Below are 13401 nucleotides of genomic sequence, written 5' to 3'. Positions count from 1 at the left end.
GCAAAGGTGGCTTTGAGGTGTTTCTGCAGATCCTCCATATACTGATGAGTGGTGTAGGCTACGGCTATGCTAGCTTCACCTGGCTGATATAACAGATGTAGAGGCAGAGTCATTTGTCTCCCTGTCATCAACTCAAAGGGTGAGACCCCGACCGCATCATGTGGGGTCGCCCGTATGGCCATCAGTACGAGGGGTAGCTTGACATCCCAGTCTCGTTGGTTTGCTGCTACATACTTTTTCAGTATGCTAACAACAGTTCGGTTGGCTCGCTCTACCTGACCTGAGCTTTGAGGATGGTAGCTAATGTGAAGGCTGGCTTTTACCCCCTAGGAGTTGCCAGAGCTGCTGCATGACCTCAGCTGTGAAATGTGTCCCTCTGTCAGAGTCGACACGGCTGGGTAGGCCAAACCGTGAGAAGACATGGTTCATCAGTAAGTATGCAGTGGTTAGCGCTGTGTCATTCGGTGCGGGGAGGCATTCTACCCATTTAGTGAATGCACATGTGACTGTGAGGAAGTACTTGTTACCTCTTACTGTTCGAGTGAGTGGTCCAACCCAGTCTATCTGGAGGTTTGACCAAGGGAAGGATAATCCTTTCTTTTGCAAGGGGGCTCTATGAAGAGGATTCGAGGGTTGAAATTGGCAACATACCAGACAGCCTTTAATGTAGTCAGCCACATCTTTTACCATGTGGGGCCAATATGCCACCTGCCTGAGCGCATGGTGTGTTGCTTTGACCCCTTTGTGTCCCGCAGATGGGGAGTCATGGGCGTGCATCAGCATCACCCCCCTGTGGCACTGAGGAACCACGAACGTAGGTGAAGTGTGCGAGTCAGTGGCATGAACTAGCAAGCCCTTGACGACTTGGAGGGACGCTCTGGTGCCGTATAGGTCTTTAAGGCCTGGTATGGTGTCAAGATCCAAGATGGGATTAGTAGATGGGTCAGAGACATGGCTAAGCATTTTAGAAATGGATGGGTCTCGAGCTTGGAGAGTAACTAAGTCAGCGTCCGAAAAAAGCAGGGTTAATAGAAACAATGGTAGTTTTGGCATTGTCAGGCGACGCCTTCGTTACTGTTCGAGACCGTGTGACAGCTAGGACTTCGATGTCGGGTGGGTTTGGAAAAAGGGAGGGATCGAATGTCCACGATGTGCCTTCGCGGGCCCCTTGTTTGGCTAAGCTATCTGCTTGATCATTGAATTCTTTGTCATCTCCCGGGACTCGGGAGTGACCTTTCACTTTCTTCCAGTAGATCTGCAGGTCATGCGTGTCTACCAAGTGTTCGCATGCCGCGAAAAGCTCTTTGTGTTTAACTGGCTTTTTGTTTGACGTGGTGTAGTTGTTGGTTTTCCACAGTCTCAAGTGGCATGTGAAACTTAGGCGCGCGTAGTTGGAGTCTGTGCAGATCACCAACGTTTTTACGCTTTTCTGGACTGCAGACTGGATTGTGATGAGAATTCCTGCTATTTCAGCATATTGGGAGGACTGAGCACCCAATTTGAAACTTAGGGGTTCATGAGGCCATCCGTTTATTCCGATAATACCCACCCCTGCCATCAGGGTGTGTTCTCGGCGGAACGAACAACCATCTACATACGCAGTGACAAGGTCTTTGCATGTGTTAGGATCGAAATAGTGGTGGTTAGCCATGGTGGGTAAGAGGGTTTCTGGAGTTTGTGGCACTTGGGAAGGAATGTTTCCTTCGCATCGCCTGCAAGAAGCAAGGCCTGTGCCTAGGGGGCTCTTGTAGTTTTGCGCGTAACGTACCTCTAAGTCAAAGCTTTGGAGAGCCATTAGCCATGATGCTACTCGAGCGTTAGTTACTACACCCTCTCGAATTCGTTGGCTGTTTAGGAAAGTGACTGGTTGATGATGAGTTTCAACGATCACCTTCTGACCTCCTAGGTAGTTGGAGAAATGTTTGACTGCCCACACTGTTGCTAGTAGTGCTTTTTCGCAGTCACTGTATTTGTTTTCGGCAGCCAGCATAGTTTTACTAGCATAGGCTATGACACGTTTGTCTCTGTCGTGTAATTGATACAGACCGGAGCTGAGACAGTGGTTCGAGAACCCTACTTCTAGGTAGAATTCTTTGCTACTGTCAGGATAGGCAAGGCATGGAGCCGTGCACAGTTTCGATTTTAGTGCCTGCATGGCGTGTTCCTGGGCTTCGCCCCAGATGAACGAAGTGTCCTTTTTCAGGAGGTCATAAAGTGGGCGAGCTAGGTCCGCATAGTTCTCTATGAATTGTCGTGAGTAGTTGCATACTCCTAAGAAACTGCGGAGTTCCTTAAGATTGGTGGGTGCTGCGAGGTTTGTTACCCCTTGCACTCGACTCACTTGTGGTTCAACACCATCAGTGCTTACGAGCAGACCGACGTAATTCACTTTTGTTCTGCACCACTGACATTTGGAGAGTGATATTTTCGCACCTGCTGTTGTAAGCTGGTCAAGAACATGATCAATCTCGTCGATGTGTGCCTGTAGGGAGTGGTTACGCATGAGTATGTCGTCCACATATATGAGGGTGCCTCGCTCGCGGGCATCAGGGCATGCTTTGTTTAAGAAAATATTAAACTCCGCGGGTGAGTTGGCATATCCAAAAGGGCACCGAGTGAATGTGTACTGTTGGTTTGCGAAAGTGAAAGCGAGCTTGTGTTGGTCTTCTGCTTGCACCGGGATGGTCCAGAAGCCAGAGGCTACATCGATGGTGGAAAAGTATTTAGCGTTTCGGACCGAGGGAAGTTCTTGCTCCAATTGTGTCATCGGCCATCAAGACAAGGGAACCTGTTGATTTAGTTTCCGATAGTCGATGGTTAAGCGCCATTTACCATTTGGTTTTATGACGGGCCATAATGGTGCCGAATACGTGCTGTTACAGGGTCGAATTATGCCCTTTTCCAGCAAGTCATCAATGATTTCTTGTACCGGTTCATAGGATGCCAACGGAATTTTGTATTGGCGGACAAACGTGGGTGGTGCTCCTGGACGAGTGGGAATGCGTACTGAATGAATGTCAGTGAGACCACAGTCCGTTGAATCCTTGGAAAAAGATTTTTGATATTTAAGGAGCACTTCACAGAGTTTCTCACGTTCTTCTTTGCTTTGGAGGGCGTCGGCCTCCTTTAGGACTTGTTCGACTTGGATGCGAAATTCGGAGTCAGATAGTTCTTTCGAAGTACGTGGATTTGAAGTGTTTTCTCCTGCTTCGGGAAGAGATGGTTCCCGGGAGGATTCCGGGGATGAATCTATGGAAAGAACCGTGATTGTCATTTGATTGTCGTCAGCGAGATCTATCCTGCAAATGGCGTCGTTACTCATGTCTAGAGCTGAGAAGAGAGCAACAGCTCCCGTCGAATGAGTGTAGAACACCTTTGATTCTGCCTGGTCAAGAAGCAGGGATTCAGGCATTGGCCCTATGATCGGAATTCGCAACTCGAAGTCATGGAATTTCGTACTGACTAACCAACCCAGAGGGGATGAGTGAGGGATCGTTAAGGGTTGAGTGGTTTCGTTCCGTACGAATCGATAGGTGGATCTTGCTCGCGTCTCCACCAAAGGTGTGGCTTCGAGGGTGAGGCCGAGTTCGAAGAACTGAGGTGATGGTTGGAAAAGTGCATGCGCGTGGCTTAAGTGTTGGCCAGGTCGCATGACTAAGCGGATGGGTACATTTGCGGTGTTCGCAGGTACCACAAGTGAACCTTGGTTACTGACCTGACATACCTCGGGAATAGTTTGTCCTGAGTCTAGGTTGCTGAGATAAGAGGACCAGGTTTCCGTTGAAACATCAGTCAAAGACCACAGTACACTATTGAGAGTGTCTACGTGGACGTCGAGGCGCACTAAGAAGTCACTTCCAATGTAAGCGTCGTGCGGCAAGTTAGGGACGACCAAGAAATAATGGGTGATTACCCTTTTGTTCCACTGGACGGTTAAAGCGCAAATTCCATCAGTGGGTGACACTGCTTTTGATGTCAGGTTAAGAGGAAAGCGACAAGGACTGCTCACCAAAGGAATATTTGGTTGAGTGAGGCGCAGAGCGTTAAAGAGGGGTTGGCTTATGGCGGACTGGTCGGTCCATAGAGCCAGAACTGCATTGTCTACATGATAGTCCTGCATTGTGAGACCATTCACGATGGGAAGGCCTGGAGCGTCTGTTGTAGACGGCTGTGTGAAAGTGCATAGGAATGTGTTCCGTTGTTCTAACATGGCACTAGGGGGCCAGGGAGAGACTGCTGTCTCTGGCGTGGCTGCCATGGGCTCAGTTTCCTCTTCCTCGAAGTGAGGGATCTGACTTGGTGGATCTCCTATTGATTCTGGCCAGATTTCGAGACGGCAACACTGAGCTTCCCGGTGGTGCGGGGTGCAGATGGGTAAAGGCTCACGCACTTGTGCCCAGATCTTTGATCTTTTGAAGTCAATCAGTGGTTCGAAGCGATTAAGGAGATCTTTGCCGATGAGGAAGGGAATTGTTTCGAGAGGAGACACATGGACTGGATGCACTAAGGTCATTGGTCCAATGGCTAAGTGTATTAGTGCCATAGATTGGATAGTGAGGCCTGCATGTGAATACGGCTGAATTTTAAGAGAACAGTTTTGGAGCTGTATCTCGCGATTTTCACGCCGCGCAATGGCTCGAACCTGGTGGAACAAGGCGGAAGACATGAGCGTGACATCTGATGCAGTGTCCAACAGGGCCTCATGTACTAGCCTTCTCTCCACAATGGTGGACAAATAGAATTTGCGTGCAACCCCTTTCTCAGTTAAGTGTCCCATGAATTGTCGGACGGGTGTGTCGCCTTCAATGACTGAGGGGTCATTTGGCGTTAAACCTTCTTTACCGTCTAACTGAACAGCCAAAACAGCACTGGAGGGTGGTTGCGAGTCACCCCCCTGTATCATTGGGTCTTCAGTGTTTGTTTGGGTCACGAGGAGATTGCACGGTGCGCTAGAAGACGGAGCTTCGCTTGTCACTTCTCCTACATAACTCTCTAACATTTCTGGGGTGTTAGAGGATGGCTTTGGGTTAGACCGCACAGAGGTGATAGAAAGAACGTCAGGTTTTTTCTTTTTCTCTTTACAGATCATTGCAAGCATTCGGCGGATATCCTCTAATTCCTTAGAGGTGAATTCCTTGCCTTTAAGCTTGTCTTTAGAGTGATTTTCTTTATTTTGATACCAGTATTTCTCTTTCTTTTCTCTATAGGAATCAGAAAGCTGGTTCGGAGCTGTTCGCTCATATCCCTTATGGGGATGTGATGGTTTTCCACGGCCCGCACCGCGGGTTTCTGCAGGGTAATAGTCACGACCATACCCAGCCCTGTCCCGAGGGTTCCAGAAATCTTTGTCGTGATTTCTGTCTGGCCTGCGAGGAGGGTAGCGCTTGTATTGGTGTGCGGGCGGATGAGGTTTCGGGCCCTCACTGGTCCACGGAGTGGAGGAAGGGTCCAGGGCGGATCTTGGTGGATCGGCCTGGGTGGCACCTTCTAACTCTAAATGTGGGGAGTTGGAGTCGACATTAAAGACTTGGGGTGTTTTGGACCGCCTGTTGGGAATTTGTTGGGATTTTAGGAAACCTCTGAGTGCTAAATCAAGCAGCTGCCTGCTAGACAGGGTGCGAGGGCAAGCTGAGACTCCCAACTGATGACTGGTGTGGGGATGGAGGTTTTGGATAAATAGGGATTTGAAATTTAACTCTTCCTCCATTCCGGAGTCATTTCTAGGTCCGAAGTACGTCTGTCTAAGTCGATTGTAATATTGCTGAGGGGATTCCTGGCATTGCTGTTTTATGTTCAAAGCAGCGGCCAGTCCGGTCTGTGACAGGTGATTGGAGAATTCGTCCTCCAAGGCTTGGCACAGCACATCATATCGCGCTTTTACATAGTCTGGCTGACGTTCAATGAAGTTGCTGACGTCTCGGTTGGAGGTCAGTTTAATCACATATAGTCTGTCATCTATGGTGATCCCGGGGAACCTTTGGAGGTAGAAGTCAATATCTTTTAGGTAGGAAAAGATATCATTAGAACCGTCAGGTTTGGGATCAAAGCGGGTTATATTACGCGTGATTTTATCTAGGTCCTTATATGAGGGACCATGAGAGGGTAAAGGTTGAGGGGACCAGACACTGGGTTGCAGTGCTCTGGGTCTAGCAGGGCGGTGTAAGGGACGACTGATAGGAGACACAGGGGAAGGTGAAATACCCGTTGATACCAGAGGAGGTGCTGCAGCAGCTCTAAAGGTTACGGTCCCTGAGTCTGGTTCCTGATCCTCACTATCATCCTGCTGGTCCTGTCTTCCTATAGCGGCACTAGGTGGCACATCAGGTGTGACCTGGGGCAGTGTGTTCCCTTCAGCTATTTCGCTTTGAAGTCGACTTAATTCTGCCTCTACCTTTGCCTGCTGAGGACCCCTACATGAAGTTGCTCTCTCTCCAGAAAGCTGCAGGATTCTCGGATACTGGGACATTGATAGTAAACTCCTCAGTGTGTTTGGCAAGACAGAGAATGAACTAATCCAGAAGAGGCCTGCACAGGTTATTTTTAGTTATTTATTATGTTATGTAAGGCTTATGTGGATCATGCCTAATAAATATACAAGCCTCTTCAATGACTCCTGCAACTGAGTGACAACTGGCTTTATGTGGCTTTTGAAGCAATTCTGGTGACCAGACACGACAGAGCTGGCAGGTGAACTGTGGACAAATCAATGAGCAGCATGCTAACAAAAGCAGTAGTTAAGTGGAAACTCAGGTTTTTCTGAAGTGCCTCCATTTTAACTAAAATACAGTGCTGTATAAACAAGAGCAAGAGGCTACAACTACAGATGATTTGGAACCATTGGTTGATATACATATGTGATAAGTACATATATGATTTGATATTTCTTTTTTTTTTTTGCAAACACAATATTCCCTACATTTGTATGAGGTTTGTTTCTTTTTCTTGGCTGATGAGTTGAAGTAATAGCTGTTTTTCCCATAATTCTGTGCAGGTGGATAATGCAGTGTGGGTCACCATTGTGGCTTTGATCTGGCTCCACAGCTTCAAAAAGCCGGAACAAGAAGAATGGAAGTTCATAGCCATAAAGGCCACATCCTGGATCCGCTCTCGGAAAGGTACAGAATATCAGCAGCAAAAACATCTAGGTATCAATTAAAATGAGCAAATGACCAGTCGCCCCATCTCTCCATGTTAAACTACTCATTACAAACTAATCAATACAGAGAGAGTGATATAAAATGAGATAACGCCATTTGTGTGCGAGTTCTGAAGATCAGTCACCAGTGCCAAAATCCCACATTATTGCATGAAACCTCGAGTGTATTACTGTGACTATACCACAGTTCGTTACCGCCATTGACTATTAGGCTTTAAGATAAAGAAAAAAATTATTTATCAACCTTCCACAAGGTTAAACTGTTCCATTCCGTCATATATTCCTTTTTGCTTTTTCAGCAAATTCTGGATCCTGACCTGGTTCTGTTCAGGATTTTTGAAACTTGGTTTCCTCCAGCGAGCCAGTCTGTGTTACACTGGTTTTGATGCGTATCGACTATATTATTCAGAGCTGCTCTCTGTCTAAATCAGGACAGCGCCAGACTGGGAGACGGATAGAGTCAGTAAAATGTCATGATTTAACCATTTTTACAGCATTTATACAGGAGCATTTTCCTGTTTTTATTTCCCTGCAATTTTCTTTTGTTTACAAAGTGGAAGAAGCAGATAACTGCTGCATTGTACCATAAATCTTTACTCTCTTAGAAATTAGATATATAACAAGAAAACCACCCTGTTCCATACTGGTTGGAAAAAAAAGTCCAGGCACTCAACCGCTGTATTGTAAGCGCTGGTGTTGCTGGGTTACGCGTATTTTTGCAATTACTGTGCAACATTGGTGCTTATGGAAGTTCTCTCAGCCAATCGCACTGCAGGGTCAGGATTAACTGTGGTATAATGATGATAACAATGCTTGTGATTTATGTGTGTTTCAGTGGGGAAGTGTCTGAGTGTATCCAGGCTGGAAAAGCTCTGCTGGAGTCTGAAGTGAAGGAAGAAAGTCTTGGTCTTTGAGTGAAGTCGGACCTAATATCTAAAACAATCATCACACTACTCTTGCACTCACTCTGCCTGATTCTGACTGATCTGGTGCCACAGATTCCTTAGTAAACATTCATTTTAACAAAACAAAATTAAATACAATGTGCTGGCCATAGGATGCATGCACAAACAACAAAAGAAAACACATGTAACTGGACAGTGTTTTAGTCAGTCTCATTCAAGACAAGTCAAAACTGATTAAAGTTGGGTCTTTAAGCATGTGACAACTCAGATGTCATGTGGTAGGTGCAGCGCGGTGGGTTACAACTTTGACTTCTTTGCACAAGACTTGGAATAAGTTCTCTGATTGGGAAAATGACCAATATTACAACAAAGAGTCCTTGGGCAAGACTCCTAACACAACGATCGCCTACATCAGTAGCTGCCTGTGTAGTCGTGTCTGCATTGTTTATATAAATCTGCAACACTTCCTCTCTGCTGCTTTGTCAAAGTTCACTAAAGCTTTAATAAAACTGTTCACAAATTGAAAGTAAGGAATTATACTCCACATATATTCTTAGTGCCTTACTTTTCATTTATGTGTCTAATAAGGCCTACGGGTCTGAATTGAACCAAAGGTACCTTTGCTAACAAAAAAAAAATGCTTTAGCATTTGCACCAGATACTTGTGCATGCTCAGGAGTAAGACGTGAAACATTCTGGGAAATACATAAATGTTTATTGTGAATGCACATATCTGTCTGGGTTTTCATGCGTTTCATGCAATGGTCATTTTAAAGGTTCATTATTTTTGTGTGCTATAGACCTATACAGTGTACAATTTTTTTTCCTCACTGCAAATATACACTTGTATTGCTGCTGTTTCATTTTGCAACCACACAACTATTTTGTGCACAAAACTGCTTATTTTTTTGTGTGATATTAATGTAATCAAGAATTATTTGCACTTTTAAATACTGAAGATTGAATGCTATTGTTGCGTGGTTATTATTGTTAAAAAATGTTCATTACAACTTATATTTACTACATTAGAATATTGTTGCTGTTCATAATGTGTCAATAATCAAAAATTAAATCAGTAAATCATCTGTGTGAACTCTAGAAATTTATTTCTTTGAATAATAAATATAACAAGATTTACTTAAGTAAATTAAGAGCATCTCTATTGATTTATGAATTAGCTCTTAGTGGTGTCAATAGATTAAAAAATGTAACTGTGTTAATCACAAAGACACTGATGAATCATGACGAATCGCAAGACAAAATGCTAGTATTTCCTTGTTTTTTTGGAAGGAAGATGAAGTGGTATGCAGGACAAATAGAGAAAACAGCTGTTTAATTTATTAACATTTCACTGTAGTTTTTTAAATATTTTAATTAGAATCTATTAATTTAGTGAGTAAATGTTTCAGATGGAGAGTTGACATCAAACAATGAAGCTTGGACACAGGTTTTATACAAGAAAATTGCATCTTGCAGCTCATAGCTCAGACAAATAACACACCTATATTCAGATTCAACAACTACAAAAAAATTGTGGATTAAGTGTGTGTGTGTGTGTGTGCATGAGTGAGTAAATGAGGCGAGAAGGAGACTGTGTGACTTAAATTTAATCCATATTTCAGTATTAAATAAATGTTATCTACATTCTGAACTCAACAGAAGTGATGTTGTGTTTACATCACCTAATAAATAACTAATATCTAGATTTAATCACTAGACTTCTATTTGCTAAAATAATTAATTGTGAAAAATATGTAACATGTTAATTTCCAGAATAATCACATGCCTTAAAATTGACACTAATTGGAGCACAATGTATCTAGCATGAAATGGAGTGTGAAAATTATGTCAGAACTTTAATTCTAATGAGATAATATAAATTTGTGCAAAACATAAGCAGTATTCCAAAGTTTGGTTGTTTTATTTATTTATTTATTTATTGATAAATGGGCATGTGGAAGTAGCTGTAGGCATGACAATACCTAGGAGTTGGTCTTCCGTCATGTGTTGTAACTAACAGGTACCATCTCACAATGTTTGGGTTTATATGATGTAAATCCTCAGTGATTTTTTATTCTGTCATATCACATGCTATGTTCACAGGGCCATTACAAAAAAAATCCACAGTAAAATTTCTTCATCTTCAGGATATCAATAGTGTGTTATATTGTGTCTTTAGTAAGCCTTTCAGATTTCTGAGACACTTTGAAAATAAAGAGATATTATCCGCGGAATGAAGCTAAACGTGGGGTATTTCCACGGTATGGAAGTTGTGTCGTACACGACAGCGTGTAACTACTGCACCATTTAAGGTGAAAGAGAAAATCCAAATGAATCGATTGCTCATCCTTGGTGACCCGGATGTGTATCTGAATTTTTTGTAACTCGTATTTTGGTGTCTGAATTTGGTCTACCGAATTTGAGCAACTTCGAAATATATTGTTTGATTTTTTTTTTATCTGAAATTATTAACGTTGAATAATAACAGTGAAAACTTGTTGTTGAAAATTCACGAGTTCTATTCATGAGCAATTATATTCAGATGCATAGTTTCAGTGCAAAAAAATTCAGTGCTACAAATTCAAATGTCTGATGAGACAGATTTGCTTCCATATAAAGCAATGTAACATAAGATAATCCTTTATTAGTCCTTTATTTACAGTGAGGATATGTAGCAGCAAAGGAACAGAAAAGTATTCAGTAATATAAAGAGGTAACAAAAACTGAATTACTTACTTAAAAAATGTAATTACACTCATTAATTAATTAATTATTAATAAATGATTATAACATATTATGTAATTAATGCAGTTAATGATTGTTTTCTGATTTTATGCTACGGGATCCTTCCAGTCAGTAGGTAGTTTATGTTCATTAGTCAACGGTGTGTCGCATCGCAAACCCTGTTCAGGTTGGTCGTGGGTCCAGAACCTCCCTGGAATCACAGAGGACAGATTCACACAGCTGAGAGTGACAGGGTGAGTGTGTGAAACTGTCCACAGGTGTGAGTGAGCGAGTGCAGTACCCCACCTGCAAAAAACTAACTTCAGGAATGCTGCATTGAGATCTCAACCCCCTACTAATCCCCACAAACACCCCGCACTCACACCACCGGCAAATTTATTTGGGACAGAATACAACTATTTAATTTTTAACATATACAGAGTAGAAGGACTGGCGCCAACTCCAGTGTGTGTTCCTGCCTTGCGGCCAGTGATTCCAGGTAGGCTCTGGACACACCACGACCCTGAATTTGAGAAGTGGTTACCAGGGCTGCTCAATCCTGGTCCTGGAGATCTACCACCCTGGAGATCTCTGATCCAGCGCTAATATACAAATGCCTCTGAGAGCCTTTGTTACCTGGATCAGGTATGTTTTTGTTTAGAGTTGCTCCAGGAGTTTACCGCCGTTTAACCCACTATGAGCAATAGAGAAGTCACTGTTCAAACAACAATATAAATCTGTCAAGACTTTGGCAACACTGTCCTTACATTTTCCCCTATTAACCAGGGATACACATTAACCTTCCTCTTGTGTTAGGGTCTTGAGCGACCCGGTTTTAAATGCATACAAGTACTCCATAAATTTGTTTATTACATCAAGATTTTTTGACTTCTATTGCAACAAAATAAAAAATTTTTTTTTTACTAAATTATAAAATGCTTCTATTAAAATTATGGCTTTTCTGGTCAATTTCAACCCAGGTATAATTTTAAATCAGAAAACAAAAACAAGTGCCAAATCTGGAGTGTACATCTCCAGTTTACAGTCTGCAACAATGAACATTTAAAACCAATCCTTTCATTGATAAGGAACCTAACAAGGTAAACAAAAGGAAAGAAACAAATTGGTTGATTATTAATTGTTTTTAAGGGATCTTATGGCTGACTTAAGACACGGGTCAAAACTGACCCATTAACATAAGAGATGTTAACAGAAAGCTAACACAAGAAGAAGGTTAAAGAAGTCTGGGATAAAATGTTGTTGACAGACACAACGTTCAGCAGTTGATGGATACTTGATACTTTCTGATACTTTCAGTGTGATAAACTGGCCTCACTGTCACCATTCTGGTTGGCTCTTTTTACCTCTGCATATACACACTTCCGTGTATCATTTTGTACTGACTCTCGCAATCCTTTAAAGCGAAAGACTGCCTCCACACATCATGCCAAAATAAGCAGAGTTGTGATTGGATCTTTTGTGGGTTAGTCGAATTTCTTTTCCAGCAGTAGTAGGCAGATCTTGGCCACATTAGGTGGCGATAGGTACCAGACTCTCTGTACAGACCTCATCCTGCCAACCACAGGACACTGTTCACAGAATGCTACACACAGGACACAGTTGGCTGAATGTATTTGTTAGTGAATTATTGTCCAGCAGTGACTTAAAACTGTGGACATATTTGTGTACATCATTTCAGAAGCTCAAAATATGACCTAAATTTGACTCCATATAAATCTAAACATGTAGGTTATACCCTGAGAAACAGGAAATGGTTGAGAATGTGTGTAGAAACCACAGCATTGACAGAAACTCTGGCCCATATCTCATTGCTCAGAAATGAAACCACAGTTTGTCTGAGAAGCTGCAAAACTCATAAAAGCTCTTTTTTTAAAAACTCCTCTTGTTGTCTAGCGTCAGGGCCCAAACTTTACAAAACTACTAATAGACACTACAATCAGAATTCAAACTGAAAAAAACAATAGCACTACACTGTTTTCCAGAGGTGTCAAGTACAGGGACAGCTTGTATAATCTCTATATAAAATCAGTGACTCGAAGAATGGGACATGGCCTTAAGCTGCACATGAACCATAGGTCACCTTGCTCAAGCACTTAATGGTGGGTTATAAAGACCTAAAGCATCAGGCTGTGGAGCAGTGGAGCAGTGTTCACTGGAGTGATGGACTGTCCTCTGTTAACCTCAAAGCAATGTCCCAACATCTAATCTATAGCCTTCCCAGGAGAGATAATTCCCTATAAATACCATCAATATGTGGAGGTCTGTTGAATAAGCAGATGTTCACTGCTGGCCATACAATGTATTATATTGTTAATCCAGGAAAGATATTAAGTTCAAGAATTTAATTTGGATTATAGAAGTCATATATAGCTTCTTGTAGACTCTGGCAAAGGCAAAATCGAGTAATAATAATAATAAGAAATAAATAATAACATGGCAATATTAATAAACTATTAAAAGTGAAAAATGTATTTTCCTGTATGTTACAGAATCTGTTGTGTAGAACTCCGTAAACTCTAGCTCTACGAGTACTGCCCCCGTTTTTTTGGTTAAAAAACCACCCCCACCCCTTATTTCTTTAAGCCATAAGCCAGG

The sequence above is a fragment of the Hoplias malabaricus genome, chromosome 11 (assembly GCF_029633855.1).
Source record: "Hoplias malabaricus isolate fHopMal1 chromosome 11, fHopMal1.hap1, whole genome shotgun sequence".
In the NCBI taxonomy this organism is placed as follows: Eukaryota; Metazoa; Chordata; class Actinopteri; order Characiformes; family Erythrinidae; genus Hoplias; species Hoplias malabaricus.
The sequence above is the reverse complement of the archived record's forward strand: the minus strand, read 5'-3'. Positions refer to the sequence as shown.